Consider the following 20,599-nt stretch of genomic DNA (forward strand, 5'->3'; position numbering starts at 1 on the left):
TTTCTCATGACGTGAAGGAAAGAGGAAGAGAGAAAAGGATAAGAAATAGGAGAGAAAGAGGAAAGAATTAAGAGAGAGAGAGAGAGAGAGAGAGAGAGAGAGAGAGAGAGCATGTACCCATGTAGGTAAGTACATACCTACATATGGCTACGTTACACGCAGAGGTCGTGTTGGAGTATTGGAGTAAATTCTGGCACCCTAATGATTTTGATGAATTTCGCCAAAGGCGACACTGATACACCCACGGCAGGTAAACTACTCAGCAAATATTGTAATGTAAATATATATTTTTTTTAAAGCCCATTTTTTGCTTGATTTCACAGGGCTTTCATACAAGAACGATTTTGGATGAGGAGAGGCTGCCGGACAGCATTTATATTTTCTCTCATTTACCAATAAATAAAACCACGCGAACGATCAGGTACATTTTTATTAACAATAGTGTCACTTATATTGAAGCATTATTGTTACAAGCCCCAGAGCAACTTTGGTAATTTACAATAAATTAATAGCTCAAGCTTCGTAGGCCGTGACCCAATACCCGCTGGCTGGCAACTCTGAATATACCTCATTAACGAGTGATTAGAGAGGTAGAAAACAGTGCAAAGATGGAGTGATGGCGAGCTTTTTCAAGGCCGTGGCTTTTTCACCTCAAACCCACTAGACTGGACCCCAAACCAGTACACTTTTTTTAAATATATTTCCACAGACGAAATGTGTTATGAATGTGCGTTTTCATGTGTGTTTGTTTGTGTGTAGTGTGTGACGAAGCTCATATGACTAGCGTGACAGAGTAACTCACCTGACTTGGGCACTGCTTGCATACACTTCAAAGTTCAGAGCAATATTGCCGTTTTGGGTACGAACGTACCAGATTTGGTACTTTTGGGCATACAAAGCATGGGTTCCACTCACTGATCTTTTAATACAAGATAATTAAATAGCTTCTTAGACCACTTAATTACCTTTTCTCCCAATTGAATACATTCTTAGACCACTTCATTACCTTTCCTCCCAACTAAAAACATTCTAAGATCACCTAATGACCTTTTCTCTCAATTAAATAATTCTAAGACCACTTAATGACCTCTTTGCCCAATTAAATACATTCTTAAACCACTTGCTTACCCTTTCTCTGAATTAAATACATTCTCAGACCACTTAATTACCTTTTCTCCCAATTAAAAACATTCTTAGGCCACTAATTACCTTTCCTCCCAATTAAATACATTCTTAGACCACTTAATTACCTTTTCTCCAAATTAAATACATTCTTAGGCCACTTAATTTCCTTTTCTCCCAATTAAATACATTCTTAGACCACTTAATTACCTTTTCTCCAAATTAAATATATTCTCAGACCACTTAATTACCTTTTCTCCCAATTAAATACATTCTTAAGGGGCTCTCACACATTCCCGATCCCGGTCGCGACCGTCCCCGATGACTCCCGATAAGCCGATCGGGGCCTGACCGCCGACAAAATAGGCAATAATCCCCGGACCGGCGGCTTACCGCCGGTCTGCCTGCGGTAGACCGGCGGTTTACCGGCGGTAGACCGGCGACCATATACGATTTTCGATTTCTCCGACCGGCGACTGCAGCAGGTCAGTCGGCGGTAGACCGCCGGCCTACCGGCGGCAGACCTGCTGCACATCGACGAGAAAACACTTCCTTTGCATTTTAATATATTTATAATTACCTCATAAATAGCTTCATACCTAAATTCATTCGTGTGCATAAAACTATCTCTCCTTTCACCCATTCCTCTTCCTCCTTTTTTTCATCTTTCCACCCTCTCTCCCTTCTTTCCTCATTCTCCTCCATCCCTCCCTCTCTCTTCCTCCCTCCCTCCCACCTGTTCCTCCTTCCATTCCTTTCCCTTCTCTCTCTCTCTCTCTCTCTCTCTCTCTCTCTCTATCTATTTATATCTATCCATATATCTATCTGTCTATATATATATATATATATATATATATATATATATATATATATATATATATATATATATATATATATATATATATATATATATATATATATATATATATATATATATATATATATATATATATATATATATATATATATATATATATATATATATATATATATATATATATATATATATATATATATATATATATAATATAATATAATATAATATAATATAATATAATATAATATATATATATATATATATATATATATATATATATATATATATATATATATATATATATATATATATATATATATATATATATATATATATATATATATATATATATAAATATATATATATATATATATATATATATATATATATATATATAATATATTATACATATATATATATATATATATATATATGTATAATATATAATATAATATATATATATATATATATATATATATATATATATATATATATATATATATATATATATATAATATAATAATATAATAATATAATAATATAATATAATATAGTATAGTATAGTATAGTATAGTATAGTATAGTATAATATAATATAATATAATATAATATAATATAATATAATATAATATAATATAATATAATATAATATAATATAATATAATATAATATAATATAATATAATATAATATAATATAATATAATATAATATAATATAATATAATATAATATATATATATATATATATATATATATATATATATATATATATATATATATATATATATATATATATATATATATATATATATATATATATATATATATATATATATATATATATATATATATATATATATATATATATATATATATATATATATATATATATATATATATATCTATATATTTTTTTTTTCACCCATTCCTCTTCCTCCTTTATCTCATCTCCCTCTCTCTCTTCATCCCTCGCTCCTACCTGTTCCTCTTCGTTTTCCTCCTTCCTCCCTCGCTAATCCCCAGGTCAGACACAGGTGTTCACTCGCGGTCTACCGGCGGTCTGCCGCCGTCTGTCGTGGGTGTCGACCGGCGACATTTTTCCATACCGCCGGTCGACCGGGCGCATCGCCGATATCTTTGAAAATTTTAAAGTTGACCGGCGGTGGTCGGCTGCGTCTACGGTCCTCAGGGTCGACCGGCGGTCTGCCGCCGACAATCCCCGATCTTACAGCCGGTCGACCGGCGACCGGCTTATCGGGAGTCATCGGGGACGGTCGCGACCGGGACCGGGAATGTGTGAGAGCCCCTTTAGACCACTTAATTATCTTTTCTTCAAATTAAATATATTCTTAGACCACTTAATTACCTTTTCTCCCAATTATATACATTTTTAGATCATTTAATTATCATTTTTCCTAATTAAATAAATTCTTAGAACACTTAATTACCTTTTCTCCCAATTAAACACATTCTTGGACCACTTAATTACCTTTACTCCCAATTAAATAATTCTTAGGCCACTTAATTACCTTTTCTCCCAATTAAATACATTTTTAGGCCACTAATTACCTTTTCTCCCAATTAAATACATTCCTAGACCACTAATTACCTTTTCTCCCAATTAAATACATTCTTAGGCCACTTAATTACCTTTTCTCCAAATTAAATACATTCTTAGGCCACTTAATTACCTTTTCTCCCAATTAAATACATTCTTAGACCACTTAATTACATTTTCTCCCTATTAAATACATTCTTAGACCACTTAATTACCTTTCCTCCCAATTAAATACATTCTTAGACCACTTAATTACCTTTTCTCCCAATTAAATACATTCTTAGACCACTTAATCACCTTTTCTCCCAATTATATACATTATTAGGCCACTTAATCACCTTTCCTCCCAATTAAATACATTCTTAGACCACTTAATTACATTTTCTCCCAATTAAATACATTCTTAGACCACTTAATTACCTTTTCTCCCAATTAAACACATTCTTAGACCACTTAATTACCCTTTTTTCCCAATTAAATACATTCTCAGACCACTTAATTACCTTTTCTCCCAAATAAATACATTCTTAGACCACTTAATCACACTTTTTCCCAATTAAATATATTCTTAGACCACTTAATTACCTTTTCTCCCAATCAAATACATTCTTAAGCCACTTAACTACCTTTTCTCCCAATTAAATATTCTTAGACAACTTAATTACCTTTTCTCCCAATTAAATACATTCTTAAGCCACTTAATTACCTTTTCTCCCAATTAAATACATTCTTAGGCCACTTAATCACCTTTCCTCTCAATTAAATATATTCTTAGACAACTTAATTACCCTTTCTCCCAATTAAATACATTCTTAGATCACTTAATAACCTTTTTTATCCCAATTAAATACATTCTTAGACCACGTAATTACACTTTCCCAATTAAATATATTCTTAGATCACTTAATTACCTTTTCTCCCAATTAAATACATTCTTAAACCACTTAATTACCTTTTCTCCAATTAAATACATTCTTAGACGATTTAATAACCTTTTTTCTCCCAATTAAATACATTCTTAGACCACTTAATTACCTTTTCTCCCAAATAAATACATTCTTAGACCACTTAATTACCTTTTCTCCAAATCAAATACATTCTTAGGCCACTTAATCACCTTTTCTCCCAATTAAATACATTCTTAGACCACTTAATTACACTTTTACCCAATTAAATATATTCTTAGACTGCTTAATTACCTTTTCTCCCAATTAAATACATTCTTAAGCCACTTATTTACCTTTTCTCCAATTAAATACATTCTTAGACCATTTAATAACCTTTTTTCTCCCAATTAAATACATTCTTAAGCCACTTAATTACCTTTTCTCCAATTAAATACATTCTTAGACCATTTAATAACCTTTTTTCTCCCAATTAAATACATTCTTAAGCCACTTAATTACCTTTTCTCAAATTAAATACATTCTTAGACCATTTAATAACCTTTTTTCTCCCAATTAAATACATTCTTAGACCACTTAATTACCTTTTCTCCCAATTAAATACATTCTTAGGCCACTTAATCACCTTTTCTCCCAATTAAATACATTCTTAGACCACTTCATTACACTTTTTCCCAATTAAATATATTCTTAGACCACTTAATTACCTTTTTTCCCAATTAAATACATTCTTAGACCACTTAATTACCTTTTCTCCCAATTAAATACATTCTTAAGCCACTTAATTACCTTTTCTCCAATTAAATACATTCTTAGACCATTTAATAACCTTTTTTCTCCCAATTAAATACATTCTTAGGCCACTTAATTACCTTTTCTCCCAATTAAATACATTCTCAGACCACGTAATTACCTTTTCTCCCAATTAAATACATTCTTAGACCACTTAATTACCTTTTCTCCCAATTAAATACATTCTCAGACCACTTAATTACCTTTTCTCCCAATTAAATACATTCTTAGACAACTTAATTACCTTTTCTCCCAATTAAATACATTCTCAGACCACTTAATTACCTTTTCTAGCAATTAAATACATTCTCAGACCACTTAATTACCTTTTCTCCCAATTAAATACATTCTTAGACAACTTAATTACCTTTTCTCCCAATTAAATACATTCTCAGACCACTTAATTACACTTTTACCCAATTAAATATATTCTTAGACTGCTTAATTACCTTTTCTCCCAATTAAATACATTCTTAAGCCACTTATTTACCTTTTCTCCAATTAAATACATTCTTAGACCATTTAATAACCTTTTTTCTCCCAATTAAATACATTCTTAGACCACTTAATTACCTTTTCTCCCAATTAAATACATTCTTAAGCCACTTAATTACCTTTTCTCCAATTAAATACATTCTTAGACCATTTAATAACCTTTTTTTTCCCAATTAAATACATTCTTAGGCCACTTAATTACCTTTTCTCCCAATTAAATACATTCTTAGGCCACTTAATTACCTTTCCTCCCAATTAAATACATTCTTAGACCACTTAATTACCTTTTCTCCCAATTAAATACATTCTTAGACCATTTAATAACCTTTTTTCTGCCAATTAAATACATTCTTAGACCTCTTAATTACCTTTTCTCCCAATTAAATACATTCTTAGACCACTTAATTACCTTTTCTCCCAATTAAATACATTCTTAGGCCACTTAATCACCTTTTCTCCCAATTAAATACATTCTTAGACCACTTCATTACACTTTCCCAATTAAATATATTCTTAGACCACTTAATTACCTTTTTTCTCAATTAAATACATTCTTAGACCACTTAATTACCTTTTCTCCCAATTAAATACATTCTTAAGCCACTTAATTACCTTTTCTCCAATTAAATACATTCTTAGACCATTTAATAACCTTTTTTCTCCCAATTAAATACATTCTTAGACCACTTAATTACCTTTTCTCCCAATTAAATACATTCTTAGACCATTTAATAACCTTTTTTCTGCCAATTAAATACATTCTTAGACCTCTTAATTACCTTTTCTCCCAATTAAATACATTCTTAGACCACTTAATTACCTTTTCTCCCAATTAAATACATTCTTAGGCCACTTAATCACCTTTTCTCCCAATTAAATACATTCTTAGACCACTTCATTACACTTTTTCCCAATTAAATATATTCTTAGACCACTTAATTACCTTTTTTTCCAATTAAATACATTCTTAGACCACTTAATTACCTTTTCTCCCAATTAAATACATTCCTAAGCCACTTAATTACCTTTTCCAATTAAATACATTCTTAGACCATTTAATAACCTTTTTTCTCCCAATTAAATACATTCTTAGTCCACTTAATTACCTTTTCTCCCAATTAAATACATTCTCAGACCACTTAATTACCTTTTCTCCCAATTAAATACATTCTTAGACCACTTAATTACCTTTTCTCCCAATTAAATACATTCTCAGACCACTTAATTACCTTTTCTCCCAATTAAATACATTCTTAGACAACTTAATTACCTTTTCTCCCAATTAAATACATTCTCAGACCACTTAAATACCTTTTCTCCCAATTAAATACATTCTCAGACCACTTAATTACCTTTTCTCCCAATTAAATACATTCTTAGACAACTTCATTACCTTTTCTCCCAATTAAATACATTCTTAGACCACTTAATTACCTTTTCTCCCAATTAAATACATTCTCAGACCACTTAATTACATTTTTCCCCAATCAAATACATTCTTAGGCCACTTAATCACCTTTTCTCCCAATTAAATACATTCTAAGACCACTTCATTACACTTTTTCCCAATTAAATATATTCTTAGACCACTTAATTACCTTTTCTCCCAATTAAATACATTCTTAAACCACTTAATTACCTTTTCTCCCAATTAAATACATTCTTAGACCACTTAATTACCTTTTCTCCCAATTAAATACATTAAGCCACTTAATTACTTTTTCTCCCAATTAAATACATTCTTAAGCCACTTAATTACCTTTTCTCCAATTAAATACATTCTTAGACCATTTAATAAGCTTTTCTCCCAATTAAATACATTCTTAGACCACTTAATTACCTTTTCTCCCAATTAAATATGTTCTTAGACCATTTAATAACCTTTTTCCTCCCAGTTAAATACATTCTTAGACCACTTAACCTCTTTTCTCCCAATTAAATACATTCTTAGAACATTTAATAACTTTTCTCCCAATTAAATACATTCTTAGACCACTTAATAACCTTTTTTCTCCCAATTAAATACATTCTTAGACCACTTAACCTCTTTTCTCCCAATTAAATACATTCTTAGAACACTTAATAACCTTTTTTCTCCCAATGGACCGTTTTGGCTATATAGGCAGTGCCACATGTGGCCACTCAACTCCAAGCTGTCCTTTCCATAGAGTTCAAGTTATAGACTAGGGTGCGTATGAGGCTGTCTCCGGGATACATGGCCATGGTGCCACCATTGCCCCAAGCCGATGATTGCACACACTTCACTCCTAGCCGATTTCAGTTTTTCTCCATGTCAAATAGTAGAGTTAGGAAATCAGGTAGGAGTAAAGTGTGTGTAGTCGTTGGCTTGGAGCGGTGGCGGCACCAAGGCCCTGTATCCTGGAGGCAGCCTCAGACGCACTCTAGTACATAAGTTGTATTCTATGGAAAGTACTGCTTTGACAGTTCACCGAGTGGCCACGTGTGGCGCTGCCTGTATAGCCAATACGGTCCATTAAATACATTCTTAGACCACTTAACCTTTTTTCTCCCAATTAAATACATTCTTAGACCACTTATAACCTTTTTTCTCCCAATTAAATACATTCTTAGACCACCTAATACTCGTTTTCTCCCAATTAAATTCATTCTTAGACCACTTAACCTTTTTTCTCCTAATTAAATACATTCTTAAACCACCTAATAACCTTTTTCTCCCAATTAAACTCATTGTTAGACCACTTAATAGCCTTTTCTCCCAATTAACCCTCTTGCGCACCGTAAGTTTCCAATAAGTTTCTGTTCCACTCACCATGCATTTCTCAGGCCCGGTGCGCATAAGTTTCTGTTCCACTCACCATGCATTTCTCAGGCCCGGTGCGCATAAGTTTCTGTTCCACTCACCATGCATTTCTCAGGCCCGACCGGCCTTTTTTTGCCACTGCGATACTCTACATTCCCGGACGTATTTTACTCTCCCAGATATATCGTACCCCAATAAATTTGGTATCAATGGCTTCATCAAGACTTGTAGTAGAACATGCGCAAATAAAAATAGAGTAAAATAAACAATACAAACTCGTTTCAAGTCTCTGTATAGAGTATTGTAGACAATAAATCCTAAGAACCAACTCTTCCCCACATTGCTCCTCCTCCCTCCTCCTCATGCATCTACGCTCCTTAGAAAGGTTGCCATATGTTACCATTAAGAAACTTATCCCAACAAATGACGCTCCCTAATGTGACGCACTTTCAGTGAAAACTTAATTTTAAATCAATTTTAAAAACTTTTATGACGTGTTTCGCGTCATTGTGCGCCAGGACCTTTTACCCTTGATGATGCGGAACGCGTCATTGTGCGCGAGAGGGTTAACCAAAAAAGCAACACATTAACCTAAAATGAAATTAATGTTAACCTGAAAGGAAATTAATGTTAAACTGAAAGGAAGTTCATGTTAATCTGAAAGGAAATGAACATTAACCTGGAAGGAATGAACATAAATCTGAAAAGAAATGAACAATAACCTGGAAGGAAATGAACATTAACCTGAAAGGAAATGAACATTAACCTGGAAGGAAATGAACATTAACCTGAAAGGAAATGAACATTAACCTGGAAGGAAATGAACATTAACCTGGAAGGAAATGAACATTAACCTGGAAGGAAATGAACATTAACCTGAAAGGAAATGAACATTAACCTGGAAGGAAATTAACATTAACCTGGAAGGAAATGAACAATAACCTGGAAGGAAATGAACATTAACCTGGAAGGAAATGAACAATAACCTGGAAGGAAATGAACATTAACCTGGAAGGAAATGAACATTAACCTGGAAGGAAATGAACATTAACCTGGAAGGAAATGAACAATAACCTGGAAGGAAATGAACATTAACCTGGAAGGAAATGAACATTAACCTGAAAGGAAATGAACAATAACCTGGAAGGAAATGAACATTAACCTGAAAGGAAATGAACAATAACCTGGAAGGAAATGAACATTAACCTGGAAGGAAATGAACATTAACCTGAAAGGAAATGAACATTAACCTGGAAGGAAATGAACAATAACCTGAAAGGAAATGAACATTAACCTGAAAGGAAATGAACATTAACCTGGAAGGAAATGAACATTAACCTGGAAGGAAATGAACATTAACCTGAAAGGAAATGAACATTAACCTGAAAGGAAATTAATTATTTTAACCTGAAAGGAAATGAACATTAACCTGGAAGGAAATGAACAATAACCTGAAAGGAAATGAACATTAACCTGAAAGGAAATTAATTATTTTAACCTGAAAGGAAATGAACATTAACCTGGAAGGAAATGAACAATAACCTGAAAGGAAATGAACATTAACCTGAAAGGAAATTAATTATTTTAACCTGAAAGGAAATGAACATTAACCTGGAAGGAAATGAACATTAACCTGAAAGGAAATGAACATAAACCTGAAAGGAAATGAACATTAACCTGGAAGGAAATGAACATTAACCTGAAAGGAAATGAACATTAACCTGAAAGGAAATGAACATTAACCTGAAAGGAAATGAGCATTAACCTGGAAGGAAATGAACATTAACCTGAAAGGAAATGAACATTAACCTGAAAGGAAATGAACATTAACCTGAAAGGAAATGAACATTAACCTGAAAGGAAATGAGCATTAACCTGGAAGGAAATGAACAATAACCTGAAAGGAAATGAACATTAACCTGGAAGGAAATGAACATTAACCTGAAAGGAAATGAACATTAACCTGGAAGGAAATGAACATTAACCTGAAAGGAAATGAACATTAACCTGGAAGGAAATGAACATTAACCTGAAAGGAAATGAACATTAACCTGAAAGGAAATGAACATTAACCTGAAAGGAAATGAACATTAACCTGAAAGGAAATGAACATTAACCTGAAAGGAAATGAACATTAACCTGGAAGGAAATGAACATTAACCTGAAAGGAAATGAACATTAACCTGGAAGGAAATGAACATTAACCTGAAAGGAAATGAACATTAACCTGGAAGGAAATGAACATTAACCTGAAAGGAAATGAACATTAACCTGGAAGGAAATGAACATTAACCTGGAAGGAAATGAACATTAACCTGAAAGGAAATGAACATTAACCTGGAAGGAAATGAACATTAACCTGGAAGAAAATGAACATTAACCTGGAAGGAAATGAACATTAACCTGGAAGGAAATGAACATTAACCTGGAAGGAAATGAACATTAACCTGGAAGGAAATGAACAATAACCTGAAAGGAAATGAACATTAACCTGGAAGGAAATGAACATTACCCTGGAAGGAAATGAACATTAACCTGGAAGGAAATGAACATTAACCTGAAAGGAAATGAACATTAACCTGGAAGGAAATGAACATTAACCTGGAAGGAAATGAACATTACCCTGGAAGGAAATGAACATTAACCTGGAAGGAAATGAACATTAACCTGGAAGGAAATGAACATTAACCTGAAAGGAAATGAACGTTTCGTGTCTTCAACGGCTCAGACAACTCCTCAAATGACTCGGACGATGTAAGAGCTATCAGGGGTATTTTAGCCGCTATATAAGCCGAGTGGCTTAAAACTACTCAATCAAAGGGCAAAAAATGCCTAACGGTGCACTCTGGATAGAACGTAAAAAATAAAAAATAAATAAAAAAATAAAAATAAATAAAATAAAATAAAAATCCTGAAAGTGTCCGATTTACCAGATATCCGGCTTATTCGGGTCCGACTTAAGCGGGGTTTACTGTACTCAGATTTATGGAGGGTTTACTGTAATTTTATTTATGTAGCTAGACATTTCACGACCATCCTCCAACTGTTTATCAAGCTTCTTCATTAACACGAGTGGCTACATCCTCATCCATATATTTTCTTTTCATATTTGAACCGTCTTGGTGTAAGCACCCTGAGCACAACTCGGTTCCCTGGCTATCTTCCTGCTGCCATCACAAACACCAACACTCCAGGTGACACCAGCCATACCGAAATATCCAAATTGTGTTATATCAATACAACCTCCAGCTTCACCAGAACCCATGCATGCCTCTGCTCCACAGAACAGCACAGATGTAGCTTCACCAGAACCCACGCCTCTGCTCCACAGAACAGCACAGATGTAATGAGTGTCATACCTTGCCTCTGTACATTAATAAACACTTCAATCAATTAATTGGGTCCTACACCAGGGGGAGCATAGCCCTGCCCACCCCCACAACCCCCCCAGAATGGTTCCATTGACTCAAATTTCTTTACAGCTTCTCCAAGCCGCTGCCAAGCTTCCTCTGTCTACTTTCTCCACTCCACCCTTCCTTCCTGCCCAAAATCTAAGTAAATAAAACCGCTTTACTTCCCCTATAATTCCACCATCCATCTCTGTTGTCAAATCCATCTCCAAAACTTTGCCTTTGTTCCTTCCAACACATGGACACAAAATCAACCACTATTGAGGGATCTTAGCTATAAACACCTAACTCCACTCACATACCACAAAAGGCATCTTCCCACCTGCACATTATCTCCAATCATCTAGCCTGGCACCATCTTCGTTTAATCTATCTTCACTGTTGAGCCTCTTTTCTCCACTCATTGCCGTCAAGTTTTCCCATAATCTCCTACGAGGTTACAGTCGATGATACACTTCCAACTGTGCTGCTAAATCCTGAACAAACTCAGTATCTCCTTTGGCCTGCCTAGTGGGTGGTGACCTGGCACTTCCACCCCAACAGCTCTCCCCAATGCTTCACCATTCCCCCTCTTCTTCACATGCCTGAACCACCATAACCTATGGACTCTCAACATCGTACTCAGATCCTTCAATTCACATCTACTTGTCATCTCCTCACTGGACCATCTCTCCATGTGATCCCATCCATTGACTCAACATTCTCCTATCAATGCCAACCAATACATCCTCTGACTTCATTTAAGCTCATGTCTCAGAGCCATATAGCAATACTGATCTCATACATGCTTAAAATACTTTTCCTGTTTATAGTAAAATGCTCCTGTTTATTCTATTTATCTGTAGCCCTCCTATAACTGTCCCTCTCTTGCTCTCTATCCCTTGTTTCAGCTGCTAACTCTAAATCGTTCTCACACAATAGCTCCTGTGGATCACCTCTTCTACGATCCTTTGTTGCCTCATCAATTTTTATCCTAAAAGGAACAAACAGCACACCCCAGGCAGCAGAAACTTCTAACGGCACCTGCTCACTGCTGGGGTATTAGTCGAAGCATCCACAAAGAGGCAGCTTTTACACATGCCACCCCAAAGCCATTTATTGTTTTCATATTTTATCAGCCATTATACAAGTCAGTACTACATTTTTCCTAAGATTTAGTCAGCATGAGGTATTCACTAAAGAATGTTCTCTTATCTATTTGGTGCCTATTTGTCAATCAGTTTTTTAGGTATCTTAACAACGAACCAAAAAAAATTTACACCCAACTCTCCCACTGAAGGCAGCCAATGAATATGGATACCAAGCATTACTGACCATGCCCCAAGCAACTACTGCCATGTGTAGGCACAACGATGAATTGCACCAAACCTATCAGTGACTGGGGCAGACAACTATGTCCTCAACATGGAAGCAAACACTATCCCTTGATGTGATTAAAATGTTTCCCTCATCTTTTTCCATACATTCTGCCTACTTTGTTAACCCTCATTGGTAGTCATGCCTTCACCAGCACTTCTCCTTTATACTTCAAGAACTTAGTTGTGAACTTTTTTTACCTGCACCGAGAAAGCTCATCCAATATGTCATGTCCTCATGTTTCTTGCTGCTTTCCCACTTAACCCTTTCATTGCTAAACGCTCGCAGCGAGCGTTAGACGTATTTGCTGGTGCTGCTAAATGCTCTCTGCGAGCTCCACCCGCACTCAAATCTCCCGCGTAGGAGAGTGTTCCAACACTAATTCTCACAACACAGGATTGCCAATTGAGTGGGTTCTTCACTAAATTTGGTGGAAAATCATATCAGCCCAGCGCGGCAAATCTACGGACGAGTGACTGGTGGATGTTCTTGCCCAATATAGCGGCATCTTTGCATAGCTTCACCTATCACCTGACTGGTTCTTTGACCAAATAGTTGTAAATATTGCAGTTGGCAATGCTTCCTTGCCAGAATCTGAAGGAGTGATGTCCGCAGTTCCCTCGATATGGCTGATCATCCTGCACGCACCGACGTAAGTTTTAACATTCAACACTCCCTGAACGTGCATGTACGTTCGCAAGAGAGGCATACATATCCGACTCCTATAGATCTGGACCTCCTCTTTACAATGGTGTTTTTGGTTTTTAGCTGTGATGAATAGTTTTTGAGATACAGAGGTTAAAAGAGACCCCCCATTGGGCTCCCCGACTACGCCTTAGGGGATAGTCGTGTCCGCACCGTGCGCAAGGAAAGGGTTAAATATGTACGATGAATGACCGCAGAAGATGAAACATGTTGCCAGTAATTTTGTCAGATTGAAATGAGAATGAGGAGCTTATATGACAAGAACAAAATAACTTGAAAAGATGAGGAAGAACATGAGCAATCATTAGCTTGAAAATGAGGCTGTAGGCAAGCAAGAAAAAACCTGGAGCATGAATACTGCATGATGGACAATGAATAAGAACTTTAAGGATACGCAAGAGGAAAACAGCCAAGGACTGAAAGGGAAAAATTCTCAAAAGTTAATAAACCTAATCTGAAAAGAAATAAACAAACCCTAAAAGAAAGTATCTCTTAAATTCTTACCAATTATTACTGCTTGTAATCCTTGTTCAGATTCACTTGTCATTTTTCACTTGGTAGAGCTTTGGAATCCTTGTCTTGATTCACAGACTTTTCAGTAGTTTTCACTGGGTACAGCAACATGCAGAAGCTGAGGGGCTGCCACAACATGCTTTCATTCGATGGCAAATGCTCATGGTCCTGAAAAACTTTCATATTATAAAGTTCCATGAGAACCTGAAAGGGAATCAGAATTAGCATCCTAGCACCTAACATCCTAACCCTGACAAAATAATATGTTTCACTTTCCTTGACAGATGCTGTTGCTCCTGCGCTGTCCCTCGTTGTCCCGCGATGAGCTGTACAGGGGACTTACCTGAAAAGGGTATACAACATATTAACCTCAAAGTGACAAAATGTTTAAATGAATGTTTATCATTAAGAGTCCATTGGCTGGCTGAAGCCTGTGTATATATACAGTACCCTCCTGAGTTTCATGATCCTCGAGTTTTGCGCTTAGTCCTAAATTCTTGCCATCCTGACATTATCCCAGGAGTTTCGTGCTGCTTTGGCATGTACAGGTCTACCTTCGGTGTCACACGTGCTGCCTTAAAAGGCAGTGTCACACTGGCTATTTTCCTCCGAACGTTGGGGCTATGGGCAACCGCTGTTGTTCATAGTCTAACTGGGAGCGATTTAATTGTCAGTTGTTTGTACGGATGGAAAAGTTGTGGGTACAAATGTAAACGAACAGACAACGGAAGTGGCTGAGGAGTGAGGAGCAGCAGAAGATGGCCCACCAAGAGGCTTGTCAAGTGGACTGGCAGTTGCTTTGTTTACTATTTAATTGAAAATAACACCCTGTGCTGTGGAACCACAGTTCTAAACCTTTTTCTCCAGTCTTTGAAAATTGTAGGACTCCCGATCTTCACAGCACACTTCTATGATGAGGTTTGGAAAAACACTTCTATCCTCCCATCTTTGAAGCCATAATTGTGTCCACAACCGCTTCTTCCTTCCATTTAATTGCAGCAACAAGTCCATAACTTAGGTAATGGCAGCACAAGCCGCAACAGCCCTTACTTTACAGACTGCGCCATGTCGATACAGGGGAACTGATTTGTTTACATTGTGGATACAGGCAACCGACCTTGGTCATGTGCAATACACACCCGGAAAAGTTGGAGTTGCCGGTTGCCCCTACCGCCAACGTGGTTGGAGGAAAAAGGACCAGTTTGACACCAGGAGCTTTAGACTCCACAGTTGGGTGACCGTGTTGACCGTTTTAACATGTGCTGGGGCGGGATTTACAGAGATGTGCGCTAATGGCCGGCAGTAAAAACTATGAACTGTCAATTTAACAATCAACGTTAATATCACGATTCACAAAACTCAATTCGTCTTTATTTTAGCAGACGGCACCATGTTGATACAAGGTGACTGCCTTGTTTACATTGCGGATACAACCAACCAACCTTGGCCATGTGTGACACATACCCAGAAAAGTTGGAGTTGCCGGTTGCCCCTACCGCCAACGCGGTTGGAGGAAAAAGGTCCAGTGTGACACCAGCTTAAGGACAATCGACAACTCGCTCCCGGTTGGGCGTACAGGCAACCGCTGTTGCCCATGGCCCAAACGGTTGGAGGAAAACTGCCTGTGTGACACTGCCTCAAGTCAGCAAGGCCGCTGATTGGGAGAGCGCTGTCAATGACGTCATCGAAGTCTCAGCGAATCACTAGCGTGTTTTCAGAACTGTCAGCCAATCGTAAGGCAGCTCCCTTCAGCTGCAGCTTCAAAATCACCTGTTCTCTCTTCATTTTCTTTTTTTTTCCAAGGTATGTATTTTGAGATAACAGGGAGGAGAGTGGAAAAAAATGTCAGCTTCTTCACGGACCGAAACAAATAAGCGCTTTTTCAGTGTTTTCCAGAGCTGGGATTCTGTAGAAAAAATCTACCACCGGTATCGGTAGATCGGTAGATTTTTCAGAAATCTACCGATCGGTATAGATTCGGTATCGGTAGATTAAAAAACTCTATAATTATATAATAAAAAAATGCTTTTAAAGGCCCATAACACACTTTTTAAGTTATTTCTCTCTTATTTCGGTTAACTTAAGAATAGAAGTAAATTAGAGTCTTTTAATACCTTTTTTAAGTTCAAAAATACATAACTTATTTAATAAATGAATTTCTCCCTCAAAAAATAAACATCAAACTGAAAAAAAGTTAAATTTAAACAAACTAGACAATACAGCATTATTTATTAACTTTCACAAAATAAATTTCTTCCCAACACAAAATTAAGTTTGTGTCATCAATTTGGAGCCTAACCTAACAGAGCCTCACTCCCATGGCCTCTGCCCAGGACACGTCCTCAAGTCCACAGGGGGAAGGAGACGCTGCCTCCACACCTCACCTCTCCCCACGCTGCCTCACACGTGACACTGGCTTCCCCTCTTACAGGGTTCACACACCGCCACATACAAAACACTCACTCAACACACAGCATATCCTAACCTCTGGTTCGTAACAATATGATTAAATAGTTCACTGACTTGATCAAAACTTTTTTAATGTAAAATAAAGTTTAAAAAAGGAAAATCACTTGAAAAGTTAAAAGCACAAAACGATTAAGTGCTGCTGCGGTGGACTTAAAACACTGCCACTTAAAACACTAGGCGATGAGGCTGAGCACGTTGTCGAGAGCGCAGGAGCTAGAGCGTAGGTGTAGGCTACCGGCAGGCCAAACAAAACTTTTGGCGGAGCGAGAATATGCTAGGTCGTGGCTGCCTCTGATTGGCTGAGAACGCCCAGAACGGCCGGTGATTGGCTAAGCGTGATGACGTCAAAGTAATACCTGGAATTTCCTGCTAACTGCTTCCCATAGATGCGCTCGAACGTGTTGAAACTTGTCCGTTTCATTTTGCCGGGGTCGTCTTCTCTTAAGTCTTAACAAAACCGCTTTTTCAATCTACCGATACCGATTGACTGCCAATCATGCGATCGGTAGCGGTATTCGGTAGTTTCTTCAAAATACCGAATGATCGGTATCGGTAGCAGTAATCTACCGCCGGTAGTACCGATCCCAAATGTCAATCGGTAGTCCCAGCTCTGGTGTTTTCAATACCCAGTCTCAAGATCCTCAAGTTCAGTCCCCCCCAAAAAAGAATACCTTCAACTTACCATTACTGAAGTGATGGCCTGCATGCGCCTCCACACTGGCCAGCCTGGCGCCGTGGCCCATTCCAACTAGCCAGAGGGTCAGCTGTGTGAAAGAAGAGAAACTTCTATGTAAAATCCAATGTAAATTAAGACATTCATTTTACAACAAACTTCAAACAGTATTGAGGTAGGCATTCTATAACAAATTCAATGATGCACCAACTTCCACAATCACTGTAGCAACCCCAAAATATTCCACAATGCGACTAAGAATATCAACATCTTGTGCTACGATCAAAAGTTGGTCAACACTTTCTATGACATCACGGGGTCATATTAATAAAGAATTTTAGGAGACTCCTTGTATGAACACTCCAGAGATCCTCCAAATGAGCTATCTTTACTCCCAAGCAGATGAAGAAATTCCACTTTGTTTTTTTGCTAACATAAGGCAAAATATAGGCTGTATAAATATTAATGGTTTCAAAGTTTTGTATATTAAATCAGGTTATTTACAGGCAGTCTGGAGTTTGGCTTAACTGGACCACGATGTCAGGCAGGGCAGGCTGCTGACCCTCCCACCTGTGTTATCATACTGATCTCAACTGCCCTCCCCCTTTCTTCAGTCTACACCTTTTCACCAGCTCCAATTCAACATCTTCATTAAGAACATTATGCTGAGTATGAGAATTCCTTTGTGGGTGCTGTCCTCTGCCACCATTCCCGACACGGTGCTGTTCATGTTGTCAAAACTTAATATGTCACTAAATGACCCTGCAGGATACCTTTACCTCATGAGCCAGCTTACTAGTAAAGTCCCAATTCTGCATGTACTAATCAAAGGAATTAGGAGCCCAGTTGAGTAATCTTGCCTCAAGAGGAAAACCCCACACCCAGACCTCTTTATTAATACCAGCTCAGAACACTTTCCATGGCACTCTTGGTCATAAGGCCTCAGTCTCAGTCACAACTGCTTGTCTCATCAGCAAATCCACTGAGAATCATCAAGGTCCCAAAGTTGACTTATGACAGTGCCTCCCTGTCACTAATTTAGCAGCAACAAGCTTTCATTCAGATGAATGTTAATCTAGAAAGGAAAGTCCAGAACCAATGGTACTCTTTTCCTATGTAATCAGTTCTCCAACTTGGGATTCTGATATTGGCAACTTTTGTGGTACTGATTAAGCATGAAACTGCATGTGTATATCTAATTCAGGAAGTACTTTTAGGTTTCCAAATATAGGAGTAAAATATGGGCTATTGTGGTATAGCTAGTTGCAGAACAACTTTTTCTAGTGGCATCTCTTTATTCTGTGCCAACTCAACTATATACCTCCCTTGCCTTTCTAAGCCCATAATTCTCACCTTCTGATTCATATACCTAGACCACTTTGATCTACCCTACTCATTAAAACTTGCAATCAAAACCCATCCTATTTGTCTTCATTCGAATTCTGAACCTCTTCAGGCCCATCATTTTAGTAGGTAAAACTCACTTTAAATCCTGACATTTTGATATTCAAATTTCAGTCTTCAAATAATTGAGTATTTAGTCACTAAAATTAATATGAGAATTGAATGATTGTTGTATACAGTAATGCAAGACATTAAAGTTGGGTTTGAAAGCAGAATATGGTGGTTGTGGATTCATAATCATGCTTTTTGAATTTGAATAATTGTGGGAAACCTATGACATCCCATTTTTTCACTTTAAGCAGTTTCAATGAATTTTTATCATTTTGGTCTGTGGCTTGTAATACTTGGGTCTTACTTGCCCTACTAGATCATTATGGGTTGAATATCCTACCTTATAATTCTTGCATCTCCTGCTATCTGGAACCCTTCTGTTGGTGCAAGCAATTATCAGCGAAAATTTTAGGCCAGATCCACAGTGGGTTTGTAAGCTCACAAACCAAATGTGGTACCAAAGACTGAAAACTGACAATGTTAGATATTCATATAGAAGCTAACAAAATTTGAGGAACCTGTGCAGACATCTTTTTGGTATTGGGTGCTTGAAAGAAAGCCTGACAACCATAGATAATAAAATGTTTGGCTTGAGCAATTACAACCACTGTGGAATTGGCCCTGCAACATCAATAATTCTTACCTAAGTGACGGCAGGAGCCCAGCAGTCACAGCATAGTGTCATGTCTACGGAACAGTGGGGTTTCTGTCAATTGTTATACTAACATACTTCCGGCAGTCCTGACATGACCCTCTGCTGTGCCTGCCAGACTCCTGCAGGCGGGGTGGAGCAGCTGCAACCGTAGGGCCCGGTGCTCATCCCTGTAGAGTGGTGGGCAGTGACACGATACACCCCTCACCACCAGAGTCCACTTTTCACTTTGAACACTGTGATAAAATCTGTTGAGAGAATATGCTGTCAACTACTAGAGGTTAAGTATTGCTTCCGAAAACTAAAAGATTACTACAGTATGATTTATGTTGAAATGTATTTATCTACAATTTTATTTTATACCTTCTCTAACTTATCTTTTGGGGAAAAAAAAAAAATGGAGGACATAGATTGAAGCTTTACATGTACAAATTAGTGGGCATACCCTAATAATATTATGTCTGGTTACCTGCAAGCCCCGTTAATTTACCCCCCCCCCCCCCAAACCCACTCTTATGTACCTTGCCACATGCCGATCCTCATGACCCCATGGACTGACCCACACGTGAGGAATAAATATATTAATAATGAAACTGGCATGGTCATAACAGTACACAGGGCCGGATCAAGGGACTTCTGGGTGCCTAAAAGTTATTACTTCAAACTTTATATGGGCTGGGTCTCCGTGGCGCAGTGGTAAGCGTGCCTAGCTACAAATCCGCAGGTCCGGGTTCGAATCCCGGCCCGAGGTCCATGTGCAGCTCACCCAACTGTTCATCCTTCCTTTCGGGCTGGTCGGTAAATGAGTAGTTACCCGGAGAAACCTGGGGAAGGTAAACTGTGGTAACCTGATATCACACTGGCCATAATTTGGGTGATTGGTTCTTACCACACC

The 20,599-nt window shown here is 37.0% G+C and overlaps 2 long non-coding RNA genes across 4 annotated transcripts; both read right to left on the reverse strand.

Moving 5' to 3' along the window:
• Positions 1-122: 122 nt before the first annotated feature.
• LOC126998481 (uncharacterized) lies at positions 123-9,348 on the reverse strand. Of its 3 annotated transcripts, XR_007752896.1 has the most exons (7): positions 7,001-9,348; positions 6,796-6,918; positions 5,357-5,479; positions 5,151-5,274; positions 4,574-4,696; positions 3,590-4,532; positions 123-1,250 (listed from the first exon to the last, which is right to left on the reverse strand). It is a non-coding gene; the product is annotated as an uncharacterized LOC126998481 (long non-coding RNA). The 3 variants fall into 3 exon arrangements; XR_007752895.1 differs by lacking the exon at positions 123-1,250 and having other exon boundaries at positions 2,873-4,532; XR_007752897.1 differs by lacking the exons at positions 123-1,250; positions 6,796-6,918 and having other exon boundaries at positions 2,873-4,532.
• A 1,575-nt stretch (positions 9,349-10,923) lies between these two features.
• LOC126998482 (uncharacterized) lies at positions 10,924-19,948 on the reverse strand. Its single transcript, XR_007752898.1, has 3 exons — positions 19,696-19,948; positions 17,607-17,688; positions 10,924-14,798 (listed from the first exon to the last, which is right to left on the reverse strand). It is a non-coding gene; the product is annotated as an uncharacterized LOC126998482 (long non-coding RNA).
• Positions 19,949-20,599: the final 651 nt, after the last annotated feature.

This window comes from Eriocheir sinensis, chromosome 14 (assembly GCF_024679095.1).
Source record: "Eriocheir sinensis breed Jianghai 21 chromosome 14, ASM2467909v1, whole genome shotgun sequence".
Classification (NCBI taxonomy): domain Eukaryota; kingdom Metazoa; phylum Arthropoda; class Malacostraca; order Decapoda; family Varunidae; genus Eriocheir; species Eriocheir sinensis.